General features: G+C 41.0%; 1 long non-coding RNA gene across 1 annotated transcript in view; it reads right to left on the reverse strand.

Annotated features, from left to right (window-relative positions):
• LOC141165925 (uncharacterized) overlaps nt 1–12,139 on the reverse strand; it is a 123,732-nt gene that overhangs the window by 111,306 nt on the left and 287 nt on the right. The gene's annotated exons all lie outside the window — the stretch shown is intronic.

A 12,139-nucleotide genomic window follows, 5' to 3' on the forward strand; every position in this document is an offset into this window, starting at 1 on the left:
TGGCTGAGCAATGTGTAAAAGCTCAGTCCCTTTTTTTCTCTCTGGAGTGTGGTCTGGAGAGGGAAGTCTCCAGACAGTATTGTGGAAGCTGCAGAGCTTTTCACATGGACTTTAGCAGTGCAGTTTATGCTACCGAGAGCGGGCGGAACCCGCTCATCTATGGACTGAGTTATACTTTGTTTTTTTTGTTTTTTCCGTTTAACCCAGAGGGGTCATGTTTGTTTTTCCTGTGAAACCTGCATGAGTTTATGGCTGATAATAAACCAGCAGAAAGGAAACCTGAGAACGTGTGTCCTGAGTCTGCCTCCAGGAGAGCCGAGCGAGTCGTCTTGCCACACCCCATAGCAGAAAAAAAATCCTCCACTGATCTAAAACACGGATCATTAGGTTGGAAAGAAAAGGCCCACCCCTGTGGTTCCTTGCGCAAAAGTGACATGATAAACCCAATGCGCTGTGATTCATTCCCAGAGAACCTGGGTCTCAAATGAAAATATAATAAACAAGTATTTTTAAAGGAAAAAAAGTCTTGTTGTTTACCATCAAAAATATCAGGCAGTCCTACCTTTGGTTCCACAAAATGCGCTCCAGGACAGCTACTCATGTGTTGCTGGAGCTCGGCCACCTCTAGAGACAATCCCTGCAGGCGTTGAGCCAACTCTTGAACAGACACCATACTGATCCCCGGATTTCTTTCCTAAGTTTTAGTTTGGGCTGGACTTACTGTTATGATCTGCTACAAGAACTAAGGAAAGAAAGGGAATCTGTCCCTACAATAAGACTAAGCTGATTCCCTACGTTGCAGCGGGCGACCTGTTCCTTGTGAACAGACCCGCCTTCGTCCTCAGCTAGTCTGAACGCAGACCTATAGAATAAAGGGAGGGGTCCCTAAAAGAACTAAGGACTGGGACAAAATTGGACACCTCCTAGCAGATGTTGTAGCGGAGCAAAAAGACAAACAGACAAAAAGTACTTAGAGGTCCAAAGGATCAAACGAACTAGGGAGATAGGTACAAAAGCACCTGGCTAGATAGTCAAATAACACTGAAGTCCAACAAAGCCAGAAGGGCGGAGCTGAAATAAATAGGCAGCAGGTCACGTGACCACAAAATAGAAAAAAACTAACAGGAGAGTTCTAACAAAAACCCTTTAATACCTCCGAACTGCTGATTTTGCTAAGAGACAAGAGTAACACCAGTCCAATTTTTTTTATAGATTTGTTCCATGACTAGGAGCCACTTGAATTTCCTGACAATCCAGCTAAGATGTCTGGACTTAGTTTGATTTTTGTGTGTAATAACAACCAAAATAGGCAAGCAGAATTTTAGAGTCTCCATTCCTTCCCATAGGCTACCCTGGTCCAGGAAATGCTTTCCTGATGATGGAAAAAAAATTGGGTGAATTTCCTTACCATCATTAGCTGGACTGGTGAGATGTTACCTTTTTGCTGCACAGATTTCGTTACACCGGCTAATCAAACGCGGTTGTACAAAAATTCAGCAAATTCAGCTGGGGCAGAACGGGGGGACAGAACGTGGGTGTCACGCCACAGCTCATCTAAATCAAAAGAAGCTGTGGCATATCTTACGACAGAAATCTTACTCCAGTCTTTGACTGGAGTAAGATTTGTGGCAAGATACACAGAAGCGCGTGCTATTTTTTGAGATGCACTTGATTTATTAACCCCTTAAGGACCTTGGGATTTTCCGTTTTTGCATTTTCGTTTTTTGCTCCCCTTGTTCCCAGAGCCATAGCATTTTTATTTTTTGGTCAATATGGCCATGTGAGAGCTTATTTTTTGCAGGACGAGTTGTTATCATATCGTGTACGGGAAAACGGGAAAAAAATTCCAAGTGTAATGAAACTGCAAAAAAAGTGCGATACCACAGATGTTTTTTTTTAATTTGTTTTACCACGTTCACTGAATGCTAAAACTAACCTGCCATTATTATTCTCCAGGTCATTACGAATTTGTAGATACCAAACATGTATAGGTCCTTTTTTATTTAAGTGGTGAAAAAAAAATCCAAAAAAAAAAAAGGCACCTGTAGCGTCTCCATTTTTCGGGATCTGGGGCCGGGTGAGGGCTTATTTTTTTTGCGCGCCAAGCTGAAGTTTTTATTGATACCATTTTCGGGTAGATCCGATGTTTTGATCGCCCGTTATTGCACTTTATTGCAATGTTGCGGTGACCAAAAAATGTAATTCTAGCGTTTAGAATTTTTTTCTCGTTATGCCGTTTACCGATAGGATTAATCTTTTTTATATTGATAGATCGGGCGATTCTGAACGCAGCGATACCAAATATGTGTACAGTACAGACCAAAAGTTTGGACAGCTTCTCATTTAAAGATTTTTCTGCATTTTCATGACTATGAAAATTGTACATTTACACTGAAGGCATCAAAACTATGAATTAACACATGTGGAATTATATACTTAACAAAAAAGTGTGAAACAACTGAAAATATGTCTTATATTCTAGGCTCTTCAAAGTAGCCACCTTTTGCTTTGATGACTGCTTTGCACACTCTTGGCATTCTCTTGATGAGCTTCAAGAGGTAGTCACCGGAAATGGTCTTCCAACAATCTTGAAGGAGTTCCCAGAGATGCTTAGCACTTGTTGGCCCTTTTGCCTTCACTCTGCGGTCCAGCTCACCCCAAACCATCTCGATTGGGTTCAGGTCTGGTGACTGTGGAGGCCAGGTCATCTGGCGTAGCACCCCATCACTCTCCTTCTTGGTCAAATAGCCCTTACACAGCCTGGAGGTGTGTTTGGGGTCATTGTCCTGTTGAAAAATAAATGATGGTCCAACTAAACGCAAACCGGATGGAATAATATGCCGCTGCAAGATGCTGTGGTAGCCATGCTGGTTCAGTATGCCTTCAATTTTGAATAAATCCCCAACAGTGTCACCAGCAAAGAACCCCCACACCATCACACCTCCTCCTCCATGCTTCACGGTGGGAAACAGGCATGTAGAGTCCATCCGTTCACCTTTTCTGCGTCGCACAAAGACACGGTGGTTGGAACCAAAGATCTCAAATTTGGACTCATCAGACCAAAGCACAGATTTCCACTGGTCTAATGTCCATTCCTTGTGTTCTTTAGCCCAAACTTGTCTCTTCTGCTTGTTGCCTGTCCTTAGCAGTGGTTTCCTAGCAGCTATTTTACCATGAAGGCCTGCTGCACAAAGTCTCCTCTTAACAGTTGTTGTAGAGATGTGTCTGCTGCTAGAACTCTGTGTGGCATTGACCTGGTCTCTAATCTGAGCTGCTGTTAACCTGCGATTTCTGAGGCTTGTGACTCGGATAAACTTATGCTCAGAAGCAGAGGTGACTCTTGGTCTTCCTTTCCTGGGGCTGTCCTCATGTGAGCTAGTTTCTTTGTAGTTCTTGATGGTTTTTGCAACTGCACTTGGGGACACTTTCAAAGTTTGCCCAATTTTTCGGACTAACTGACCTTCATTTCTTAAAGTAATGATGGCCACTCGTTTTTCTTTACTTAGCTGCTTTTTTCTTGCCATAATACAAATTCTAACAGTCTATTCAGTAGGACTATCAGCTGTGTATCCACCTGATTTCTGCACTACACAACTGATGGTCCCAACCCCATTTATAAGGCAAGAAATCCCACTTATTAAACCTGACAGGGCACACCTGTGAAGTGAAAACTATTTCCGGCGACTACCTCTTGAAGCTCATCAAGAGAATGCCAAGACTGTGCAAAGTAGTCATCAAAGCAAAAGGTGGCTACTTTGAAGAACCTAGAATATAAGACATATTTTCAGTTGTTTCACACTTTTTTGTTAAGTATATAATTCCACATGTGTTAATTCATAGTTTTGATGCCTTCAGTGTGAATGTACAATTTTCATAGTCATGAAAATACAGAAATATCTTTAAATGAGAAGGTGTGTCCAAACTTTTGGTCTGTACTGTATGTGGTTTTTTTTTTATTATTATTTTATTTTGAATGGGGCGAAAGGGGGGTGATTTAAACTGTTAAATTTTTTAAATATTTTTAAAAACATTTTTTTACACTTTTTGCTTGCTTCTATAGTCTCCATAGGAGACTAGAAGCAGCAACAGTCCGATCGCCTCTGCTACATAGAGGTGATGAGCAGATCAGCTCTATGTAGCAGAAATGCTCCTGCACTATGAGTGCCGACCACTACGTGGCGCTCATAGCGATCAGTACATGACAACCACTGGGGTCTGCTGCAGACTCAGGGTTGTCATGCCCACCTATCAGTGACCCGCGATCACGTGACGGGGTCACCGATGGGCGGGATAAGTGACGCGCTTCCGGCGCTGTTAAATGCCACTGTCAGAGATTTACAGCGGCATTTAACTGGTTAACAGCCGCGGGTGGATCGCGATTCAATCCGCGGCTGTTGCGGGCGCATGTCAGCCGTAATAATCAGCTGACATGTGCTAAGTTCAGTGCGGGCTCAGCACCGGAGCCCTCACTGAACCAGGGATGATAGCCTTGTGCGTACTATTACGCCCCAGGCTTTAAAGAGGCTAAAAGGCATGCCCCTATACTAATGAGTCAGGAGCATCTGACTCCAGCAAGCCCTCTCATCAAAACTGACTGCAGTTTTTTTGTAGGCTAGGCCAACTAAATATCAATACCTACTCGTGTAAGCCCAGAAAACTAATTTAACCTTCATTTAATATTAACCCTTCCCGGTTTATCTGTCTTTTTTGTTTTTACTAGTATTACTACTTTGCTCTGCTTTATGCCCCCTTCCATTTTGTATGTCCGTATGCGGCCTGTTTTTAAAGGGACGCAAATATGGACATACGCACACCTAGAATTTTCTCACGGTGATAGCGGTGATCTCATTGAGGTCACGGCAGTTCATCATGCCTGCTCGCAGGGAACTGCCTGTGGGAATGCACCTTCAGTGACCGGCGGTAACCCCTATGACGTCACCGCTTGTCACTGAAGCTGCGCTCGCAGCATCTCATTGTGTCCTGGCTTACAGCCTGGACGGTTGCATCTTGGCACCATTCAGATTGTAAACCAATTATTGTAGACATAGATTACGGCGTGGGACAGTATGTCGGACAAGTGAGTATTATGGTTGTTTTTTATTGTAGTATTTTTACAGGGGACAATGGCTTCAGAAGAATAGGTGTAAGGCGAGTATAAATGTGTTTAATTTTTAAATTAATGTTGAAAACAGTGTGGACTTTTATTTCAAATAAAGGATTTTATTCAGGCTCTGTTTCTTTCAAAACTTTTACTATGGGGTTAGTAAAGGGGGTGTCTTATAGACGCCACTCCATTACTAACCCCTGGGCTTGATATCACCTGAAAATACAAAGTTGACATGAACCCCAACCCTATTACCCCACTTGCCGAGGCTAAGTGCCAGATTTGGCGCATCTTATAGATGCACCTTTTCTGCGCCGCTGAAGGCTGATGTTATTAGCCACGGAGGGGGCCAGGATCCATGGTCCTTTCCCTTGCTATTAATATCAGCTCACAGCTGTGTGTTTAGCCTTTGCTGGTTAGATTTTATAGGGGGACCCTACGTCAATTTTTTCTGGGATCCCCCTGTAGTCTAGCCAGTAAACACTAAGCAAACAGCCATGAGCTGTTATTAATAGCCAGGGAACATGTTGGTCTAATGGCCCCTTCCCTGGTTAGTAAAATCAGCTCCCAGTAGTAGACTTTCACTCTGCTGGTTATGAAAGTAACGTGGGAGCACATGCCGTTTTTTAATTTATTTTATTTATTTAGCAGATACATCTAAATAGCAACAATAACATACGCAAAGCACAGATTATATAGATATGAATGACATTTTTGTAGCTATCTATCGTGTATCTATCTACAGTGCTGCTCATCATTATTGGCACCCCTTCATTTTTTTTTCATAGACTGTACAATATCTTCAGAAATAAATGGAAATGTACCAAAGTTATATCCTCAGGATTTTTTAATTAGTGGTCCAAAGAAATACAACAATAAAATATTGTTTTTCAAATTCAAGAAAAAACAGAATAAACAGCACGTGCAGCAATAAAGGCACCCCTAAGTAACACTTGGTTGCATACCCTTTGGCATTGCTGACAGCCTTAAAACTTTTCTTGTAGCTTTTTGCATTTATCAGCTGGAATTTTCTCCCATGCTACCTTTGCAGTTTGTTCAAGCTCTTGAATGTTTGAAGGGTTCTTTTTCCCAATGGCAGATTTCAGCTCACCCCAAAGATTTTCAATGGAATTTAGGTCAGGACTAATAGCTGGCCATCATAAAACAGTCTATTTTTTCTTTTTCAACCATTCCTGTGTACTTTTGGGTATGTGCTTTGGGTTATTGTCTTGCTGGAGGACCCATAATCTTCGACTCAAACCAAGGTTTCTTACACTGAGTAGGACATTTCGCTCTAGCATCTCTTGATAATTCTCTAATTTCATGATTCCTGAAGGAAAAGGCCTCCAGTACCAGACACAGCAAAGCAACCCCAAAGCATTATGGATTCTCCACCATGCTTAGCTGTAGGTAAGGTGTTCTTTTCCTTATAAGTTTCATTGCACTGTCTGTAAACAAACTGTTGCTTTGCATTGCCAAACAGCTCTATTTTTGTTTCATCTGACCACAGAATATTTTGTGGTTTGTCAAGGTACTCTTTGGCAAAGATCAGTTGTTCCTTTTTATATCTTTTCTTCATCTTTATATAGTTTCTTCCTTGGACTTCGCCATAAAGCTCTGCTTGGTTTAGTGTACAGCATATGGTACTTGTTGAAACCATGACCCTGACCTCAGACTGTTCCAGGTTAGCCTTCAGGTCTTTGGATGTTTGATGTGATGTTTTTTTCACAATTCGCACCAAACTTTGAAGACATCTCTTGTCAATTTTTTTCTTTCCCCCACTTCCAGGGAGGTTCTTGACGGTTCCATGCTTAGCAAACGTACAGTAATTGTTCTGTCCCCACTTAAGGTGATTGAAGGTGCACAGTAAAATTATAATATGAGAGGTGTTACCTTCTTATCCTTGAAGCGAGGCAGACAGGACCAAGTGCGGCTCCAGGTGGATGGAGTCAAACGTGGACGCAGAAAGATGAATCAGCGGTGGTTTATTTGAACCATACCCGAAGACAGTGAGGTAATACAGTGCAGATGATACAAGTAGCCAGTACAGTAATAGTCTTGTGGGTGTTCACCCTTGGAGCCGCTACTGAGCTGTGGAAGCTGCTGCTGGTCAAAAGACTTTGCTTTCTGCAGCCCAAAGGGGAAGTGTGCCTCTCACGGAGGTGGCTGCGTAAAAATGGATGCCAGGAAGTGAGGTTAATACATAAAACTGCAGGACACTCCCACACTCTAGAAAAAATGTAAAAGGAGGAGCGAGGGGGTGACACAAAGCTTCTGGTCAGCAGGGGGCAGCAGACAAGCATGAACAGGTAACAACAGAACAGTAGATTGAACTATAAGAAAGAGATATTAAGGGAACAGCACAGTAATAACATTGCACACTGTTGAAACTGGGATAACAAGGTCTTTGGAGATTGCTTTATACTCTTTAGAAGTTTTGTGTTTGCTAATAATAGCAGTTTTGATGTCCTCAGACAGTTCCTTTGTCTTCACCATTGTGACAAAGGGACAGGGTGGGCTACCATGTGGCTTTTTAAAACACTTAAGTCATCATTCACAGGCTAATTCATGTCCCATGGGCATTGACAATTAATCACAGGTGAATCTCTGTTGTGATTTACCACAGGCGAATGAAAATGTGTTTCTATACTAAATTAATGTAAAGGGTGCCAATACCAGTGTCACAGCAAGCTTTAGGTTTTTGTATTTTTCCCTTCCATTGTTTTTTGTTTTAAGTTATTGTTTATCATTTGCTCTTTTGTATTTAACACAAGTTCTCTATACAAAAAAAACAGTTTCACTTGATTCTTTTTTTTCAGGAGATATTCCACATTATGTACTTAACCCTAGAACGCATACCTGGGGCCTCGCAGGCCCGCCTTGTTAATTGTTTTCTATTTTCTGCAAGATTTCTTTAGTTAGAATTTTGAAACTCTAGGTATTCCTCAGGTATATAGTTGTTTGTCATTTCCAGTTGTTCATTTATTTTTATGTTACAGGCATTTTCGGTATAACAACTCTTTTTTGAAAATACCCATTTTTATGGTCATGCGTTCTAGGGTTAAACTTCATAGGTGCCGATAGCAATGAGCAGGACTCTATCTATCTATATCTATCTATCATCTGTTCTCCTTCCTGCAAGTCCTGTGTTGTTAAATTTCTTGCAATTCTAAAATAAATTGTTTAAATAGCATCCATTTTTTTTTTCCTCGACAAAACATGGATGCTACATATGGACTCACGGATGACACACGGACATACGAACAGCACATAGATGCCACACAGATGTCACATACGGATGGCGTACGGACACGGACCTCACCAGTACTGGTTTTTCCTGTACAAGAATCACCAGGACGTGTGAAGGAGGCCTTGGGTGTATTGTATGATTACTCCTTGCTGCATTTTGAGATTCTCAAGGCCTGGCAAAAAAGACGGAAGTTGAGAACAAGCCTCATAATAGTGTCTCTTACAGATCAGTGTCCAGCACATAGATCTTAACAGCTCATTTACATATAAGAAAAACGTGGATTTCTTTGGAATAAGACATTGGATCAGATATCAAGGTATCATTTTATTCAGCTTCCTATGACCTGCGTGCTCAATAGACGGCTTAGGGGGGTTGATCCTCAGTATGAAAACCCAGTATGAAAGTAAAGTTTATATACAGAACAACTAACAATGTATGAAATTCATTATATATAACTGGATTGGTCACTAGAAATGTAATTAAAATACATTTATTACAGTAATCTATGAAGTTTGACAACTGTGCTACGCTAACAATACCACAAAAGGTATAATAAATAGCTGCTACAAATTCGCTTTATTTTACGACACAAAGTAAGCCTTAATTGGTCATTGTAAGCCCTTATACTGCTGAAAAATTAATCACTTTTCTTTAACCAACTGTGATCAGGCAAAAAAATGGCTGAATAATATTTTCTGCTAAGCTCACTAATGCTGGTGATAAATAACTCCACATCTGGCGAAAAATATCTTTTTAATCTATTGTATAAGAATGAAAAGTAAAACAGTATTTTTTTTACGTGCAATTTTCAGTATACGTGGGAAGAGTTTGGGGGATTAGAATAATTGAAGGGTGTATGATACCAAGACTATCTTGAGTGATAACTAAATTACTTTTATTCCTGTTTCATAAGAACCAGCTAATCATTGCAAGTGTAGTCAAAGGCAAGGATTCATCAAGACTGGTGTCTTTCATGCAGGCCTTGATGAGGGGGCAGGATTGAGTGCAACAGACATTACTTTAGTCAATGACTGGAGTAAGATTTGTGGCATCAGGAACACCACCATTCTTCATGAATTGGACGAACGGGGGTCACCACACTTCGTCACGCCCCGTATCACCCTAGCTCCGTCCAATTTGTCAGAGTTGGGCAAAAATGACGTGAAAATGCCAAAGGTTACAATTTTTTTGTGCTGCTTCGCAATGACTTTGAGCCATTTTGTTTGCTGAGTTTCCTTGTAAATGGGGCTGGTATATTAGCCCCTGCTACAGGTAAATTTCGCCTTTTGGCTGCAAAGCAGAATTGTCTTGGCTTCCTAGGATCCAGCGGCTCCTGTTGGAAGCACCATCACTCCCTTCTAATCAATAAACACAGACCTGGTTCAGTGATATATATATACAGACATTGAGAAGGTAAACATGGAGATCAATCATGTTTAACTCCTCTCTGGAAAGTCTGGCTGTGTGGGACAGCTAGTTTCCCTCCTCCACAACTGCACGATGTATAGTCTATGGGCAGTCCAGAGGTAGTAAAAGTTTTGACTGTAGCCACTGCTAGCATAGATTATAATGTTATTACTATATTGTTTATACACTAAGGATATTAGCCAAGTATACAATAAGCTTTTCACTCCACCCTAGTGGTGGTTATCATTCTAAAAGTATGCAGCATCTTATGTAGATATAATAAGTAATGTGTAGAGGTAAGAAGAGGCTGCTCACACTGATAGCCACCATGTATTTCAGATCTAACACTGAAGATACCAGAGGTGCTGAAGTAAGAAGACTGCTCAAACTGCTGTTCACCCTGTCTATCTGATCTATTACTGAATACTCAGAGTAGTGAGGTAGCAAGAGGCCACTCACACTTCTGTCCACCCTGTTTTTCTGATATAATACTGGAGATAACAAGGATGATGGGGTAACAAGAGGCCATTCACAATTATGTCCACCCTGTCTCTCTAATTTAATACTGGAGATACTAGGAGTGCTGAGGTAAGAAGAGGCTGCTCACACTGCTGTTCACCCTGTCTTTTTGATCTAATGCTGGACATACCAGGTCTGTTGAGGTAAGAAGAGGCTGCTCACACTGTCATTCAGATCTAATATTGGAGATACCAGGAGTGCTGAGGTAAGAAGAGGCTGTTCACGCTGCTGTCCACCATGTCTATCTAAGGTACCAAATTTGATGAGGTAACAAGAGGCCACTCACACTGCTGTCCACCCTGTCTTTCTACTCTAATATTGGACATACCAGGAGTGCTGAGGTAAGAAGAGGCTGCTCACACTGCTGTACACCCTGTCTATCTGATCTAATGCTGGAGATACCGGGAGTGCTGAGGTATGAAGAGGCTGCTCACACTGTCATTCAGATCTAATATTGGAGATACCAGGAGTGCTGAGGTAAGAAGAGGCTGTTCACGCTGCTGTCCACCATGTCTATCTAAGGTACCAAATTTGATGAGGTAACAAGAGGCCACTCATGTCTATCTAATCTAATACTGGAGATACCAGGGGTACCGAGGTAAGAAGAGGCTGCTCACACTGCTGTCCACCCTGTCTTATCTAATTCTGGAGATATCATATGTGTAAATATAAGAAGAAGCTTCTCACACTGCTCTCTACCACGTCTTTCTGAATGCTGAGCAGCTACCGTAACATGAAAATAGTTTGACAGTATGTGTTATAGATTCACCAGTTCACAGCCCCAGAGTTTCCTGCTGCACATTCTCAATCACCTGTCCTATTACTATTCAACAGTGTCTGTTCTGAGGAATTGTAAAGGCTGCACCTGATCAGTGCGTGCAGATTGGATGCATGACATTGTTATGACACAAGATTCCCAAGGCTAACAAGACTTAGAGTGGAGGAGCAGGCTGGTCCAGGAGGCAAGAATGCATTTTTTTATTTTATGCAGCCCCAGGGGACATTCATAATGGGTTGTTCAGTAGTAGAAAACCTGTTTAAAGAATCTGACACTGACCCATTGGTTTGCTATCTCCAGTATGTAATACGAGAGAGCCAGTCTTCTTCCTCTTTACATATGCTAGAAGTAAGATACACAAGAGCTACAAAGTGTTATCTGTATGTAGAAATAGCAGAAAACTGGGTTTTTATTATGCAATAACTACAGAAAATAATCCATGCAGATAATATTATCTCTAGGAAATAAGCTGCTTAACATTCTACTCAATTAGCCCATGCTATTGCATCCTCATAAAAAAGTGCAGATTACACACCAGAATTTGTTCTCTACGTTTATCGTGTACTCCTTTATGGTAGATTGCCAAAAAGGTCCACCAAAGTAAGTAAGATGTGAATTAGAAATGCAATGTAGCTAATAATAATCACACTTTTAAAAGCTTCATTAACTGCTGAACTAATGAAGAATGTTTAGCTGTATGTAAATCAGCGAGAGCAGTTCTTGAGATGCCTTCTTCAAGATATAAAGAATAATGGAACACTTAAGCTTAATGCAAGCTAATAAGCTGAAAACAAACACTGCAAATGCTACAAAGGAACATATCCCATTCTGTCAGATTGAATCATATCTCATATAAAATTATAATTATACATAGTATGGTTATGGATGCTGAAAACTGACATGATTTAGGGCTGAAATTAGGATCTTGATATGTTTACATTGGGTAATGAACAAAGTTATTTCTTGGTGATATACTGTATAAGAATGAGTCATTTCAAAACTTCCCAGAAAGTTTTCCGATTCTGAGATTTGAATCTCGTCTACCTATTTTTTATTAATGATAGGAGTTCTATCATAGGAT

The sequence above is a fragment of the Phyllobates terribilis genome, unplaced genomic scaffold (genome assembly GCF_046119375.1).
Source record: "Phyllobates terribilis strain yellow unplaced genomic scaffold, ASM4611937v1 Scaffold_1__5_contigs__length_1240528914, whole genome shotgun sequence".
Classification (NCBI taxonomy): domain Eukaryota; kingdom Metazoa; phylum Chordata; class Amphibia; order Anura; family Dendrobatidae; genus Phyllobates; species Phyllobates terribilis.